The following is a 16,124-nucleotide window of genomic DNA, read 5'->3' on the forward strand; positions in this document are numbered from 1 at the left end:
GGTGATTACACTGGTGGTACACCAGCATGGCCACAGCCTTAGGGCTGAAACATATAAAAGAATATATGCATATATACATGTATATATACATATATGTATCATATATATGTAAATATCATATATATATATATATATATATATATATATATATATATATATATATATCATATATATGTAAATATCACATATATATATATATATATATATATATATATATCATATATATGTAAATATCATATATATATATATATATATATATATATATCATATATATGTAAATATCATATATATATATTTATATATATATATATATCATATATATGTAAATATCATATATATATATATATATATATATATATATATATATAGCATTCAATGGATAAATTGTCACTATCACGTACTTTTAATTTTGCACGTGCACATTGTTTGTTTTTAATTTTGTTGCTTACAAAGTATAGTAGGGTCAGTTGGGAACCATCTGTGAGAAGAACAGCACCATGATGCAAGAGTTTCTACGGCTGGATGCCCTTCCTAATGCCAACCACTCCGAGAGTGTAGTGAGTGCGTTTTACATGCCACCGGTGGTACTGACAAAGGCCATGCTCAAATGGTGTTTTTTACGTGCCACCTGCACGGGAGTCAGTCCAATGTTTTGTTCACATACCACTGGCACAAGTGCCAGTAAGGCAAAGCTGGAAATGATCACACTCAAATGGTGCTTTTTACGTGCCACCGGCATGGAAGCAAGACTGCTGCTCTGGCAGGGATCCCGCTCGGATGGTGCTGTTAGTACTCCACTGGCACTATGAATGTATCCACACACTCTCACATCCCTTCCCATGACCCATTGTCTGTATCGTTTCTTTAGTTCACTTCCTTGCTCCTTAAGTGTTTGCTCTAGCACCCCCATCACTACCTTCCACTTATCTTCTTCATCCATGTGTCTCTTCTACACCAAGACATCTGTGCTTGTCCCTCTATCACACACCTTTTTACACCTGGTAAGGTCACTCACTTTCATCTTCCCCTTCCAAATATTTCATTTTAGTAGTGAGGGCTTTTTGCCTTTCTCTTTCCTCTGTTCTTTTGTCTTGCAAAGTTTCATGACAACCTCACTAGTACTAGTTGTAAGAAGCAGCCAGTACACTCCTTACAGTAATTAACTTTAAGAAAGATGTCCAGCCATAGAAACCATGCCAAAAATAACACTGGAGCCTGACACAGCCCTGCAGCGTGGTGGTTCCCTGTCAAATTGTCCAACCTCTACCAGTATGGAAAGTGGACATTAAAAGACGATGGGGATACACACACATATGTATGTATGCATACATACATAACTGTGTGTATAAGTATATATCTCTCTCCCATCCCTCATTCACCTATATATAAGAGACTGTATTAGTCCCTTGTAGTACCTTACCTGAGCTCACCTTCCCTCCTCGATCTGTCTCCACTATGGCTCATAGTCTTTTATTTTTCATTTCTCTACCACCTGTGTCTTCTGCAAACAAGGAAGCCTTCTCTACCACCATTAGTAGAATTACTCATATATTGCTGCTATGATGGAAAGCCTACAAGGTACCCATGCACACCCACTAAAGTGATTTGTGAGCACACAGAAGTTAGGTGGAGTGCAATGTCCTTAGGTTTGTCTCATCAAGAATTTGACAACTTCTCTAGTGTTGTCCTCAAAATACATCCAGTACACACTGTAAAGCAGATAAAAAAATGAATGAATAAAGAATAAGGTTATGAGGTCCCTTTAGTCTTGTATCACCAAAGGCTTATCAACCTCTCTAGTGCTAGTGTCATGGGACAATGTACCCTGTATACTCTGTAAAGTGACTGGTGATGTGAAGGGCATCCAGCTGTAGACATCAAACTAAAAGGATACAAATGAGCACCAGTCTTTGACAGCAGCAGGTTCCAATAAGAAAGGATTCAGACTGTGAGAACCTAACCAATCTATGTCAGCATGGAAAGCAAATGCAAAACAATAATAATGATGACGATATTGATACATATAAGATATACATTATATTTTTCCGAAATACATGGTAACTGCAACTTCTAAATTTCGGTGGTTATTTTTCATTGGGCTTCTGATAAGCCATGACTCTCAGCAAAACTCCAATCCAAAGTCAGTCACTGTGAATTTTTAACACAGAAAATATTTAGTCTTTCATAGTAGTGAGTCCTGTTTCAGTGAATAATCTAAATTGACTTTAATTCAATTTTTCTCAATGAATATTTCAAACACACCTACGCATTGATATATAAATTTATAATATGAATATAAATTTAAATATTGAACAAAGTTCTATGTTGACCAAAATATTCATGCTACATTGAATGTAAGCATTGCAACTATCTATAAAGAAAAGATATGTACAAATCTATGTGTTTGTATGTGTACATGTGTATAATTCTACAGGAAAATTTGTATTGCCATAGGTGCAGTGAAGTGTTATAACTCGATTTGAAATTCTAGAAATATCTGATTTTGAAATAATCGCATCCCATTTTCCATTGCCTGAGAACACAGTCTGACATAAGACAATGGTGAAGAAGGTCATACATCCAACAACCATACCAGCCATAGCTATACTGTTGACATCAACAACTTTGCTGTCGTTAATTTAAGAATATATTGCTTCTTTATTCATCCTATAGAAATCTGTGGTACTCTATAGAAGCACACTGGCTAGTTAACTGTTCCAGCTTAGTTGTATTCAAAGAAGATTCTTCTGCTAGAAATGTGAAACCATAGCAACATTCTTAGTGATATTACAATACTTCTTACCTTCAACCTAAACCTTCCACTTCTCCATTTCATCATCTTCAGACCCTCTAGCATTAGGTTGGCAAGTTGGTTGGTAGGTTGGCTGGTAAGTAGTTACATGGCTTGCTGCCTCAGGTTCAATTTCTGACTGATGATAACTAATCATGTTCTTTTAGGACCCCTAGGGTTATAAGTTTTTTCTTTCTCTATTGTTGAATCAGCAGAGAAATGACTGGAGAAAATAAATAACTAATCAAGAAGACAGAAAGATGAAATATTCTACAGAAATAAAGAATAGAGTATATATCAAGATGAAAAGGCAGTTTTCTTTGAAATCTATTGACTTGACTCCTTTCTAAGGAAGCAGTTGATTTAATTATATTATATATACTTATTAGTTTTCTTTCTTTTCACAGTGTAAAGTTTTCAGCTAAATATCTCTAACTCATCTTCCTACTTGCAATACTCTGAGGCATATTTTGTCTTCTTGTCTTCATTTTTATCTTTTTTAATTTCTGTTTTTCTCCCACTACCTTTATTTACTTCCTATCCCCTTCTCTCTATTTTCATGTATGTTTTTGTCTTTTTTTTTTATTTAGAATATTCTCTCTTCTTCACTTCAATCTTTCCTTTATTAATCTTTTCTCTCAACATTATTTCCATTTTCATCTTACATCTCTCATTGCTTCATTTTAATTTAACCTTTCTTTCTCTTATTAATATTTATTAACTTTTTTTACCTTCCATTTCTAACAACACTTCATTTTTGTCCCCTTGTAAATGTGTTCATTTTTCTTTTCTCCGCATATCTTTCATTTTATTCCTTCATATATTATTTACATTTTACTCTTCTTCCAAATTCTACTTCTCTTCATCAATATAACTATCATCAAGCCGCTGCTGCTGTTACTACTACTACTACTACTACTGCTGCTGCTGCATAATCACTTCTCTTTAAATAGCAAATAACAACCATAAATATTCTGGAGTTTACCAAACATTGAATAAAGTCACTAAGTTTAGGTTTCTTTAGTTCGTGGTAGAGAACAATTTAGAAATAAAAGGATTTTGCAAATCAGTGTGAAGATAAAGTAGACAGCTTTTCACACCAAACCATTAGAAAGTATCAGTATTTTCTAGCATTAACATCAGAAGCTACTCACTGAGTAGCTTCTGATAGTATCACCATAATCTTCATCATAATAATGATCATCATCAGCATCAATGTTTTCATGTCACATATTTATGAGTTTCACTGAAACCACTATCAATATCAGTATCACATTTTCACATTATAGCAATATCAACTCATCCATTCCCTGACCAACATCCTATTCATGACCATCATCCTTATTATTTACTCATAACATTCTAAATTAATGGACCTCTTCATTGGATACTCAAAGCAATTACTTCAAAGCAAAGAAGAGTGTGTTGATGCACGCTAGTGGATAATATTGAATGGTATTGGATTGCATATGTTATTTATTGTTTTTATTTTATTTTTTTTATAACACTTTTCCCTGCAGTCAAACACCAAATAATTACTTCTGTCCCCAGTTGGCTCAATAATAGAATTGCTTAACAGCTATGCTGACAACCCCATAGTAATACTCTCCCTCAATACCAAGCTAGCTTTTGCATTACAATGAAGTTTCCTCTAACCCATGAGCCCTCCCACCCCTGGTTAAAGATAGTGGAAAGGGGAGCCAAAGCTTTCACACAGTGTGATTATTTCTAAAATATAAGAAAAAAAGATGAAAAAGTTGAGTGAAAAAAAAAAAAAGAAACTTTTTCCTTTTATAATAATCAGTCAATAGGCATTGCAGGGAAGCTGGTTGACAAGACTACGTCTCTAAACATAACAGCTATTGCTTGTATAGAAAATGCTCCACTGGCTCCTAGAATACACAAAACCAAAAGCTATTGTTGTTCATCATTATATGAGGAAATGAATGCTGCTTCCAATGATTTGATGATGGGTTTTGCTCCCAAGAGATTTATAAAGAAATGATGATGGCTTTGTTTTCTGAGATTTATTTTTGAGTGCACACATTATCTCTCTGTCACTCCTTCACCCTCTCTCTCTCTCTCTATATATATATATACATATATGTATGTAGATATATATGTGTGTGAGCGTGTGTGCGTGTGTGGGTGTGTGTGTGTATATATATATATATATATATATACACATGTATACATATACATACATAAATACAAACATATATATATATATATATATATATATATACACACACACACACATTTATATACGTGCATACACTTATACATCAAATGTATACATACAGACATCTCTAATGCAATAAAATGTATTATATCAATGCATTTTTCTATCAAATAATTTTAGCTTTTTTAAAAAATAGAAAAATTTCTGTGTGTTGAACCCACTGTTCTTTCATGAGATCAATAATCTTGCATGCATATACTTACATCTAAATGTTAATATATGTATATTTATAGGAATACCATTAAATTGTCTAACTATGGTTTAAGTCCTCTGAAATGTTTTAGCTTGAATAGCAAGTTAAACTTTAAATCAAAAGTTAGGTAGATGCATATATTGTTTATATAACATACATTCACTATAATTCTTTGAACTTAGCTTTCACTTATTCCAATAGTTATATCATTTTACTATTTATATAAGGATATTTTACTATTGATTCTTATATTTAAGCTCAAATATTAAAATATGTTTATGTTGTGTACGTATGCATTTAAATACATTCTTTCCTTTTTTCGTTTGAGAATGCATTCACTTTACACTTTTTGAAAAATGTCTCAAATCAGTTGAAAATATTGCAAAATACATAATCCTTCTTAGAGTGAAAATATTACCTAAGTATTTTTCATCTGATGATTTGTTTTATTCGTTTATTTTTTACCTTCTACTTTAATGTGCATATCTATATTGCTGAGCTGTTATTGTATTCTTTCTTTGGACTTAAACTTTATTTCTATATACATTTGCTAAACTGTATGTAACAGGTGAACCTGAATCACTTTCTTGGGTTCTATTTTATTTTTGCTCCCTTCTTCATCTTAAAGTCTCAAAAAATTCCTTATAGCTTTGCTGCTTAACTTAAATGAAGGAGATCATGCATAACTGTGTAACTGAAAAGTTTCATTCCCAAATATGCAGTTTGGGATTAAATTCCACAGGACAGCATTTTCAGCAAGTGTGTTCTACAAAAGCTTTGTGATGGATTTGATATATATGAACTGAACAATGACCTCTGTGTGTGTGTATGTGTGTGTGTGCATGTGCGTGTGTGTGTGTGTGTGTGTGTGTGTGTGTATTTCGTCTTTGTATTCAGTTAGCAAGATTCTTGATGTGAAATTGTGTGTTGGTACAAATTTTGTTAATAATACATGCACAGATTCAATTCCTCCACTTCTTTATTATTTGTCAATTAGTTAAATATCTAACCAACTAACTAACCAATCATTTGTTCAATGTGTTGGTTAAACAATCAATCAGTTGTTTGTTTGTCCATCAAAGGTCTTTCATTGCCGTTTGCAACTTATTCAATGACTTGTGACTCCTAACTTGCTCCAATGCCTGCTTTCAAGACAGACAAAAGCAGGCCTTGAAGCAAGCAAAGAGTCACAGGTCATTGAAAATGTTGTGAACAGCAATGAAAGAACTTTGACAGACAAACAAACAACTGGCTGATTGTTTAACTAACATGTTAAACAAACAATTCATTAGTTAGTTGGTAGGTTAGATATTTTACCAATTGACTAATAATAAAGAAATGGAATTGAACCTGTGTTTTGTGTTATTATTATTTATTATTATTTGTGTAATGATTCCCCCAAGACACAATTATACATATATATATATATATATATATCTCACATAGACACACACATTTTATTAAAACTGGAAAAAATCTTCACAATCTGCTGCTCAGAGTTTCATGTGACAGTTCATCAGACAGTTGTAATGATACAAAATGATTAAATTATGTGAGCATATATAATATAGTCTTTAGTAGATACAGTTTAATGAATAAGCATTTCAATCTGATCAGTTTACTACCTTCAAAAATTAACAGTATATAATTGGTTGCCTATGGAGATTGACATAAAAGGAGAAATAAATATAAAATATAAACAATAGTTGAATCAAAAAATATTTGTGTAAAAGCTGGTGAACAAAAGAATAGAATAAAATAGATATGTCCAGAAATAGGAATTGCAAATAATTAGAAAGTATATAATAGAAGTCAGAAAGAGGGGTTTCAAATTGAAATTAGAATTAATATTAAAGATTAAAAGATGGAGATGAGAATAAAATAAGTAAACAAACGAAAGATACAAAAAATATTCTCTTCTACAGCTTTTAATCTAATTCTAATTTCTATTTTAAACCCCTCTTTTTGATTCTATTATATTCCTTTTAATTATTTGCAATTTACATTTCTAGACATATTCTATTTTATCCTATTTTGTTTATTCACTTTTACACAAAGTTTTTTTCATTCAAATATTGTTTATATTTATTTCTCCTCTAAGGTCAAGCCCCACTGACAGCCAATTATACACTGTTAATTTTTTTTAAGTAATAACCCAGTCAGATTGAAATGCTTGTTCAGAGAACTGTATTCACTGAAGATTATATTATATTATATATACTCATATAATTTAATTATTCTATATTATCATGACTGTCTGATAAAAGGTCATCTGAAACTCTGAATAACAGTTTGTGAAGATTTTTTCAGCTTCAATGAAATAGTATATTACTCTGCCTTTTGTATTCGAGTACCATTTTCTCCACCTTGTTTTGCACCTATGTGCTTACTTGTGTATGTATGTAAATGCGTGTGTGTTTGTATATGTGCATATATACACACACACATATATATATATATACATACACACCTATACACACACACACATATATATATCATATATAAATAGCAATTTCTGTCCGTCTGTCTGTTACCCTCTTGCTACCCTAACCAGAGAACCAATATTCACCAAACTTAGAAACATACACAAACCATTAGAAAATGAGCACCAAAAGGATTTTTACATTTCATGAATGTACTTGATTAATTAAAAGTAATAGTATAAAGAAAATATGATCAAGGAGTGAATTTAGGATTCAGATGGCCCTAAGAGTAATGAAATACTCAGAAAATAGAAACAGTATACAGAGATGTACAAGCATGCACAGAAGTGGTTTATTCAACAACTGTTCAGCTTCACAAATATCTGTGTTATGTGAAATCTATGTTTGTAAAAAGAAATCAGAATGTTACATGTTTTATCACAGGTAATATTTGGAATATACTTTTACTTGTAATATCAGGTAAGGTTATATTAGTACAATAATTACAATTTTACTTTTTTAAAATTTTATGGTGAAGGGAATACAAATATTAATTTTCAAACTAAAAATAATTTAAAAATCAAAATAGAATTAAAACAATTTTCACATTCGTATCAGTGCAATGAATATATATTATCAATAACAATAATGTTGTTTAATTATCATTTAATTAACAAATGTTACATTACCTAATACCATCAATTATAGCAAAAGCGTGATTACAACATTACATGGTAACCAAGAGACATAAGTACACTTAATATCAGAGATATCTCTCTTCAGAGGACAAATGAACAGAGGAAGATGGAGATATACAGCCAATTATATTAATTATTCCATGATAATTTTTTATCATCAGTTATAGAGAAAAAATTGACAAAGATCACAGCATTGCTTACTGATTTAAAAGAGATGCGAGATGGGTGAAGAGATAAAAAAAAAAGTTAGCTATGGAAAGAGCCAAGTGACCTAAACTTGAATAACAAATATTGTGTTTAAGTTTTCAACAATGAATGATTTATCAATTTGTGGTGGATGGATGCTGAAAGATTTATGGGAAATAATTTTAATGTTTAAGCTAGAACAAGTGTATAGTGATATAAGTGCCACTAATTTACTAAGTCCTGTATAAATTTACAGCATACAGAAATAAAATAATTTTACCTACAAAGAGTGGCATATTTAGTAATAATATCCTGTCTCAAACAATATAATTGTATTATACATATGGATTACATATTGTAATATCACTATCTCTGTAGTATTAGTTTTGCTTTGATATAACAATTTTACACTGGAAACAATGCTTCAACTCATAAAATACCAATATCATTAGTTTATAACATTTTGCCTCAAACAATAACTCAGCCAATCATCAAGATAAAGACTGTTTTATGTTACAGACTTTTCTCACATCAACTGATTCTCTGAAAGCTAAAAGAATGCAATGTGTATGAAGTGTGTAGCAATGACATACAATATTGACTATATTACATTTACTTCAGAGAAAATCTACAGGAATGTACACATAACTATTTATGTTCAAAGATCTCTTTGAGAGAAAGCAAGGTTGTGATAAACAGATAGATAGCTTGCTAGAGAAAAGCGAGATGATAAATATGGAGGAGAAAAAATTTAAATAACAATAAATTTAAGAGCATGACACTAAAAAAAAATTTAATACAATACTATATCTGTTAAATCTAAAAATTCTATAGAAACAATAAAAAGTAAGTGTGAAAAAAGAAGGGAAACTGATAAGAATTAATAATGCCCTTTCTGTTGTCACTTGCTGAGAAAGCCATTGTTATTCTCAACAGACTTTCTGTGTAATGAAATATACTGTCAGTCTGGGTTCCTGATAAAAATGAATTCTCAGCACAAGTTTGAACAATATTTAAATTTATCTATTCTTTTATCTGTGAACTCATCTTTTATCAGTTGTTTCTGTTGATTTATTAGTATTATTCCTGTTGTTACTACGAGGCAATAGTGGTAGACATGATTGTGAGATGATGGTGATGGGGAAGATATTGAAACTTGAAGATGGGCGTATTGATGATAGCACTGTTTGCTGACAATACAGTTGCTAATGTTATGAACATTTTATTTTTAAGACTGTAATGAACTGTTTAGTTTTAATGGCAATTGTGTTACTATTGTCTCCAGTTCCAGTCTTGTCAATACTGACTTTAACTTCCATTCTACTGGTATAGATGAAATAATTTCTGATGGTGAAGAAGAAAAGATGAGAGTGGTGAGGAATTATGGTGCATAACACACCAATTTCCATAACATCTTAACTGCTACTTTGCTAATGCCTCAAAAAGACTGGAAACTATTCTAAATGTCTACATTTTTTATCACTTACCAATTATATATATATAAACAAAGTTATCTGAAGTTCATTCATATTATACACAGCTTGAGGTTGTCTGAACTTTGGAAAAGCTATGCTGTTGTTCTTGGCATCAGTAAATCTTTTGATCATGTCTACTCTCAAGTATAGTTGACTTATTAATTTCTTGTTGGCTTTATTAATTTCTCATCTTTTAGACTGGGGTGACAGATCAAACCAAAAAGATGAAATATGATGGATATGCATGAGTAAATGCTGCTTTTTTTTTTTGTTGTTTTACATTTGCTTAACCCACACCAGTACAGCATGGGTTAAAAAGAGCAGATGCTGAAAATTTCAGACTTATTAAATGTTACAGGCTGCAAAGAATCCTTTTCTTCACACTCTATGGATGGTGAGAATCAAATTTCAAATATTATCTTGTGAGTGTGGGCTTATGATGTATGGATATTAAGAATCCATGCTCCGTGCGAGTTATTAACACATCCAGGAAGGTCAGCTTATTCTCCTTTTCCTTCAGATTCATCTCTCCTGAACAAAAACTCCATTTGAAGGGATCATAAGCAAGAGCTATGTGAATTCCAATGCTACAGTTGTGGTAGTGAATATAGAGTTGTGACCAACCATCTACTAAAAATAAGTTATAAGAATATTGCAAACTGTTATTCATGGGAGGCAGAAAAACTAGGCATTGCTGATCACTTTTAGGGGTGGGGAAGAGAAATCAACTCTGATGGAACAGTCAGGATAATAGATAGGGTACATCACTGAAAGATATGATTCGAAAAGATCAGCACATATACTAGCCTTTGATAAACTCCTTCAGCAAAGATGAACATCAGATGGCAGTTTTTTTTATAAAAGGGTAAATAAGGGAGAGAAGTTTAAGAAGATTAGGGGAAAAGATGCAGGATGGAGGTTGTTATTTGCATTTTGAGAACAGATTTATTGATCAATGTTTGCAGGTAAAAATTATACTGTTGTGTTCATTAAGACAATTTGTGGATTGCATAATAGCTAAGACTTCAGCTATGCAGAGATCACATTTGTTATTATAGCCACTGTATGGTTTGGTGTGGGTGACTATGGACCACTTGAGAATGTAAGGAGTTGAATCATTGTTTAGTTTATGGATAAGCTGAGATAAAGGTGTACAGTAGGATTTTATTTGGGACTTGAAACTGGAGTAGTGGTTGCTCACTCTATCTTTGAAGGTGGTGCTGCACAAACTGATATATTTGTAGTGACAGTTGGTAGCTGATACTGTACACTTGTGATATTTTTTGTGTGCAGCGATTATCTAAAGGTTGGACATCTGAAGCTGCATAGTTTGTAGGGGGTGTTCTAGATGAATTTGTGAGGGTATTGTTATTTAGTGAGGAACCAATGTTAGGTTCATTATTAGTGGTAGCATTAAGATTAGTATTTGTCAGGGAGTTGAGGATGGCATTGTGGGGTTGTATAATATGATGGTTATCATGTCCAGTGGTATCATCTGTATCGTTCTTTATTTTTACATGAGGTATAGTTAGGCTTTGTGGTAGATTTAAGGATCAGGTGTTAGTAGTGGAATTATAGTTGGAGTTATGAGGGTTAGTATTGTTAAGGGGATCTATAGGTGTTCTGGATTGATATGTATGGATTTGGGGGTTATGTTATTAGGTTAGCTGATTGTAGGTTTCTGAGTTTCTTGTTGTTAAGATATTAGGTTACTCCTGCAATGTTGGTGGTGATGGAGTAGGACAATTTTATAGACTGGGGGTTAAATATTTTTCTAAGGGGGCTAGATTTAGGGAAATGTTTTATGAGTAGAGCAAAGAAGAGTTTAGGTACTCAAGTCTGGACATTAAGGGCAAAGTGGGGGGTAGGGGTGGAACCAGATAACATCCCAGGATTTTGTTTGTTTAATCCGATTAGGGGCAGGGTTAACAGGGTTGAGATAAGGCTTTGAGGGTGCATGCTAGTGTCTGTTTTGGTGAGTTGCAATTTTTCTGGGATATGGGTCACCTGGCAAGAAGGTTGTTTGTTAGGTCATCTGTTACTCTGAAATTTGGATGGGCACTGGAGTGGTGGGATAGGCGTGATTTTACATTCATTATATGGCAGGGAGCGGAACTGGTTTTGGTTCTGGGTTTAGTGGAGGGAGGAATATTCCACATGGGGACATATTCTATTGAGTTTCTATAATTAGTGCATTGTAGGGCACAATTGTAATATTCTGCATAGTGATCAAATAATTTCTTATTAACAGATAGTGAGGAAATCTGGTAGGAAACACCACACACACATATATACTTCAAGCAGAACAAGCAAGAGACACCTTGATTTGTGTGAAGTTTTTAATAGATGGTACAGTCCGTGAAAATTCTACTACATAGAAAAACAATTTCTATCAACTGAACTGAAATTGACCTTGAATATGTATTTCAATATATAATCCTTTTGCATCTCATTTTACCCCACAGTTATCATGCAACAAAGAATGTGGTCTAGATTTAGACCAATTAGAGAGTGCCATAAATGTATCTTATAAACAATCATTCAAACACTATGCAAATGTTCAGAATATTTTATTGCTGGAGACTACATAATTTTAAAGAATGATTAAGGCACATCACAACTGATATTCAATTTTTTTACCTCACATCTATTTCCTATTTCAGATCTCTAATTGGACTCAACTTTCAAAGGCAATATAAGTAACAGAAGAGACTTTAGAATTAAATTATAGACATTTTTCTATTTTCCCTGAGCCAAATATTGCTAGAGCAAACATGATGTAAAATGAAGCCTCTCACTGAAGCAATTATCTTGATTTTGAAAACCAGAGATTGACACTGAGGTACACTCGCCAGAAAATACTTTCTTTTATATCATTTTGATGTAGACATTCTTAGAAAATAAAATCACAACAGAAATATTATATTATACCAGAAAGAATAGCGGCAACTTGAAAGCCATGATAATGTGTTATATTGCAAAGTTAATATTTTAATTGAAAATTACCAAAATGTCAAAGAAGTCAACAAGTTAATGACTTTTGTAATTAGAAAGTCATGTTTAAACTATACATATTATGGCTTCAAATTAGTCGTGTTTTATTTCTTTTGGGATTATACATTTATTAAAGCAACCCTTTCAACATAGTAATTTCCAAATTAAGGAGAACATAATATATATAAGAGAGAGGGGAGAGAGAAAAAGAGAAAGGGAGAAGAGAGAGAGAGAGAGAGAGAGAGAGAGAGAGAAAGAGAGTGTGTGTGTGTGCGTGTGTGTGTGCGTGCGCGCGCTTGCGTGCATATGTATGTAGATGCAGATAGACTATAACAAATAAGAATGAAGTATGATGTGTCAATAGTGAATATCATTTCAGAATTATGACAACACAAGACAAAAACAATCAATGGTGGAAAAATATTCTCAGTCAACTTCACATATTTAAGTATCATATGGCTAATTAACTAGAAATTAATATCTGAGACAAATGCATGCAATTTTCTAAACTATGCTTTCTGTTATAAAACTCCAACAATATTACCAACAATAATTTAATAGTCATATATCTTCCATCAAAATCAGCCTCACCATATGAAGTGCACTGAAAGGTCAATTGGAAAAATACAAGGAGAGGCATGAGTGGAATCTTAACTGCCAATTGGATTATCATGCAATAAATATTACACAGAGAATTGCTTTTGTAGTGATAAACAAAGTTGCACTGTGTAAATATAGTGATGAAATCATTTAGCAATGTCTTTTACCATGCTAAGTAGAAATGTGTGGTTGTAAAGGTCATATCCTGTTCATTCCTAAGCAAACACTTCAACTGAAGAATTGAACAGAAAATGTATGGCTTCTGAAATATATTATTAAAAATCAATGAGTTATGACTGTAATAAAAACTATTTATCTTTTGATAAAGATGCTACTTGTAAAACAATGTAGAATGATTCTATGCTTCATTATTGCTCCTATCCACTTGGAAAACTACCATTTGCAGAAGCTTGGTTCAGAGATACACTGTTTGGTTTGCTGTTATATGCATGCCAATTTAAACTCTAATATAAGATCAACACTCTTTCCAATTAGGAGTAATTTATTTCAGAAAATAAGTCATTTAAATCTAAAAGTTCTGCTAAAAGTGAAAGAGATAATTATCCTCTCTTTACAATAAGTATGCATACCTTTAGATTTTGGAGAATTATTTTAAAGAATCATAATCAAAATCCAAAGAAGTAGAAAAAATTATTCAGAGACATCTCTTTATAGTCTTGTTAAAAACTCTAAAACAAATATTTAATTCAGTTTATTTTAATTCTGTTGCATTGATTTAATTTCTTATTTTGTTTTTTGATTTCAATACTCTATAATGATATGCTTTTTTAAAGAAAAATAGGGAAAAATCTAGTAAGGACATGCAGACTAAGGAATATGTATAAGAGAGAAAAAAAAGACACAGACAGACAGACAGACAGAGAATTTCTATTAAGTTTAAACTTTGAGTCAGTATCTTATTGATCAAAATATGGCTAAAAGAATTAATTAATATTAATCCATTCATATATTGAATAATATTTGTATATTAAGGAATTATTATAATTCTAAGTGAAATAATAATAGTTTCTCCCACAGATATGAAAGGTAGTACTCCAGCATAACCTTGATTTAAACAAAATAACAAATATAAGATTTATGAAGAGACAGAGCATTGAATCTACTCAGTAATTAAGTTAATCTAATCATTACAATAATCACTCAAACATGGGCAAATGGCATAATATTGATATTGCTACAATATGAAATATCTCTAATCATTGATAGTTTTAATATATTTTTGATTTTGTTTAATATATAAGCAATCTAATTTCTTTAATGTCATTAATTCATAACAATACTTCAGAAAATCCCCCACATATTTTCCAAATAACTATATAATTTCTTTAAAAATTATTATGAGGCAGCTATAAGATTTACACTTGAAAAGTGTTATCACCCCTTTAAGGCAGTATCATGACAAACCAATAAGCCTTATTGCAAATTCACTAATATTTACTTGAATCATTGTTAATGTTTTGCCAGTGAGCTGGCAGTAAAATATTCATATACAGGAGATTGCAAAGAAACATTACAACTTAATTATTAAAAGGAAAATGAAGAAGGAAAGAGAAGACAGAAAAAAATTGATTTCTAGTCTCCTAGTACAAATTCGAAATTGGTTTTTAGAAATAGTTCTTGGTCTTAATGAGAATAATAGCTATGGTATTTTTAAGGTGCTATTACTGATACCATTATCCAACAGAGTTTTCTCAGCATTATTTCAAATTTTGCCTTTTAACTACAAATTCTCTCTTTTAATAGAGATTTAAAGAACTCTTTCCATTTAATTCTATAAAATGAAATTCATTCATATTTGTTATCTTTTATTTTGTTTTCCATCATGGCATAATATGAAACGCATATGAAAAATGATCTCACGCAAGTTGCACATCTTGATTAAACACAATCTTACACATTCAAATAAACGATTTTGTTTCTCAGTCTCTTATAGCAATAATAATTTTCTTACATCTATTATAATAATATTCTAAATAACACCTCATTTTATATGGAAAAGAAACACTGTCATTAAAAAAAAATATAGTATCTATATATAAAAAAAATCTTACTACCACATATTGTCATTGAACCAATTACAAGAGAAAGAAATATACAAGATACATAAGTTAAAATTCCAATGGGCATAGAAAACAAATTATATACTGTATCCTTACAAAACATCTGTTATGAATTATTTCATTACCTTATTCATTTTATCAGAACTCAGGTAAAATAAATTACATTATTTTATTTTGAGTATTCATAATAATCCAAGAGTATTCTGAGACAGTACTTAAATGATAAAGTTGGTGCCTCACATCTTACTATTTTCATTACAGAAATTTAGTATATGCAAAGAGTTACTAACCATGACCAGAATAAATATTCTGAATTGTGCATGATCAACAAGCCATTTTGACATTCTTTAAATTACTGTTTACAGAATGAAAGTTGAAAATTAAGTTAGCTCACCAGTGGAAGATAAATTTCAAAACAGTTATTATTCAAAGTGATAGTTC

This window comes from Octopus bimaculoides, chromosome 14 (assembly GCF_046866305.1).
Source record: "Octopus bimaculoides isolate indiv1 chromosome 14, ASM4686630v1, whole genome shotgun sequence".
In the NCBI taxonomy this organism is placed as follows: Eukaryota; Metazoa; Mollusca; class Cephalopoda; order Octopoda; family Octopodidae; genus Octopus; species Octopus bimaculoides.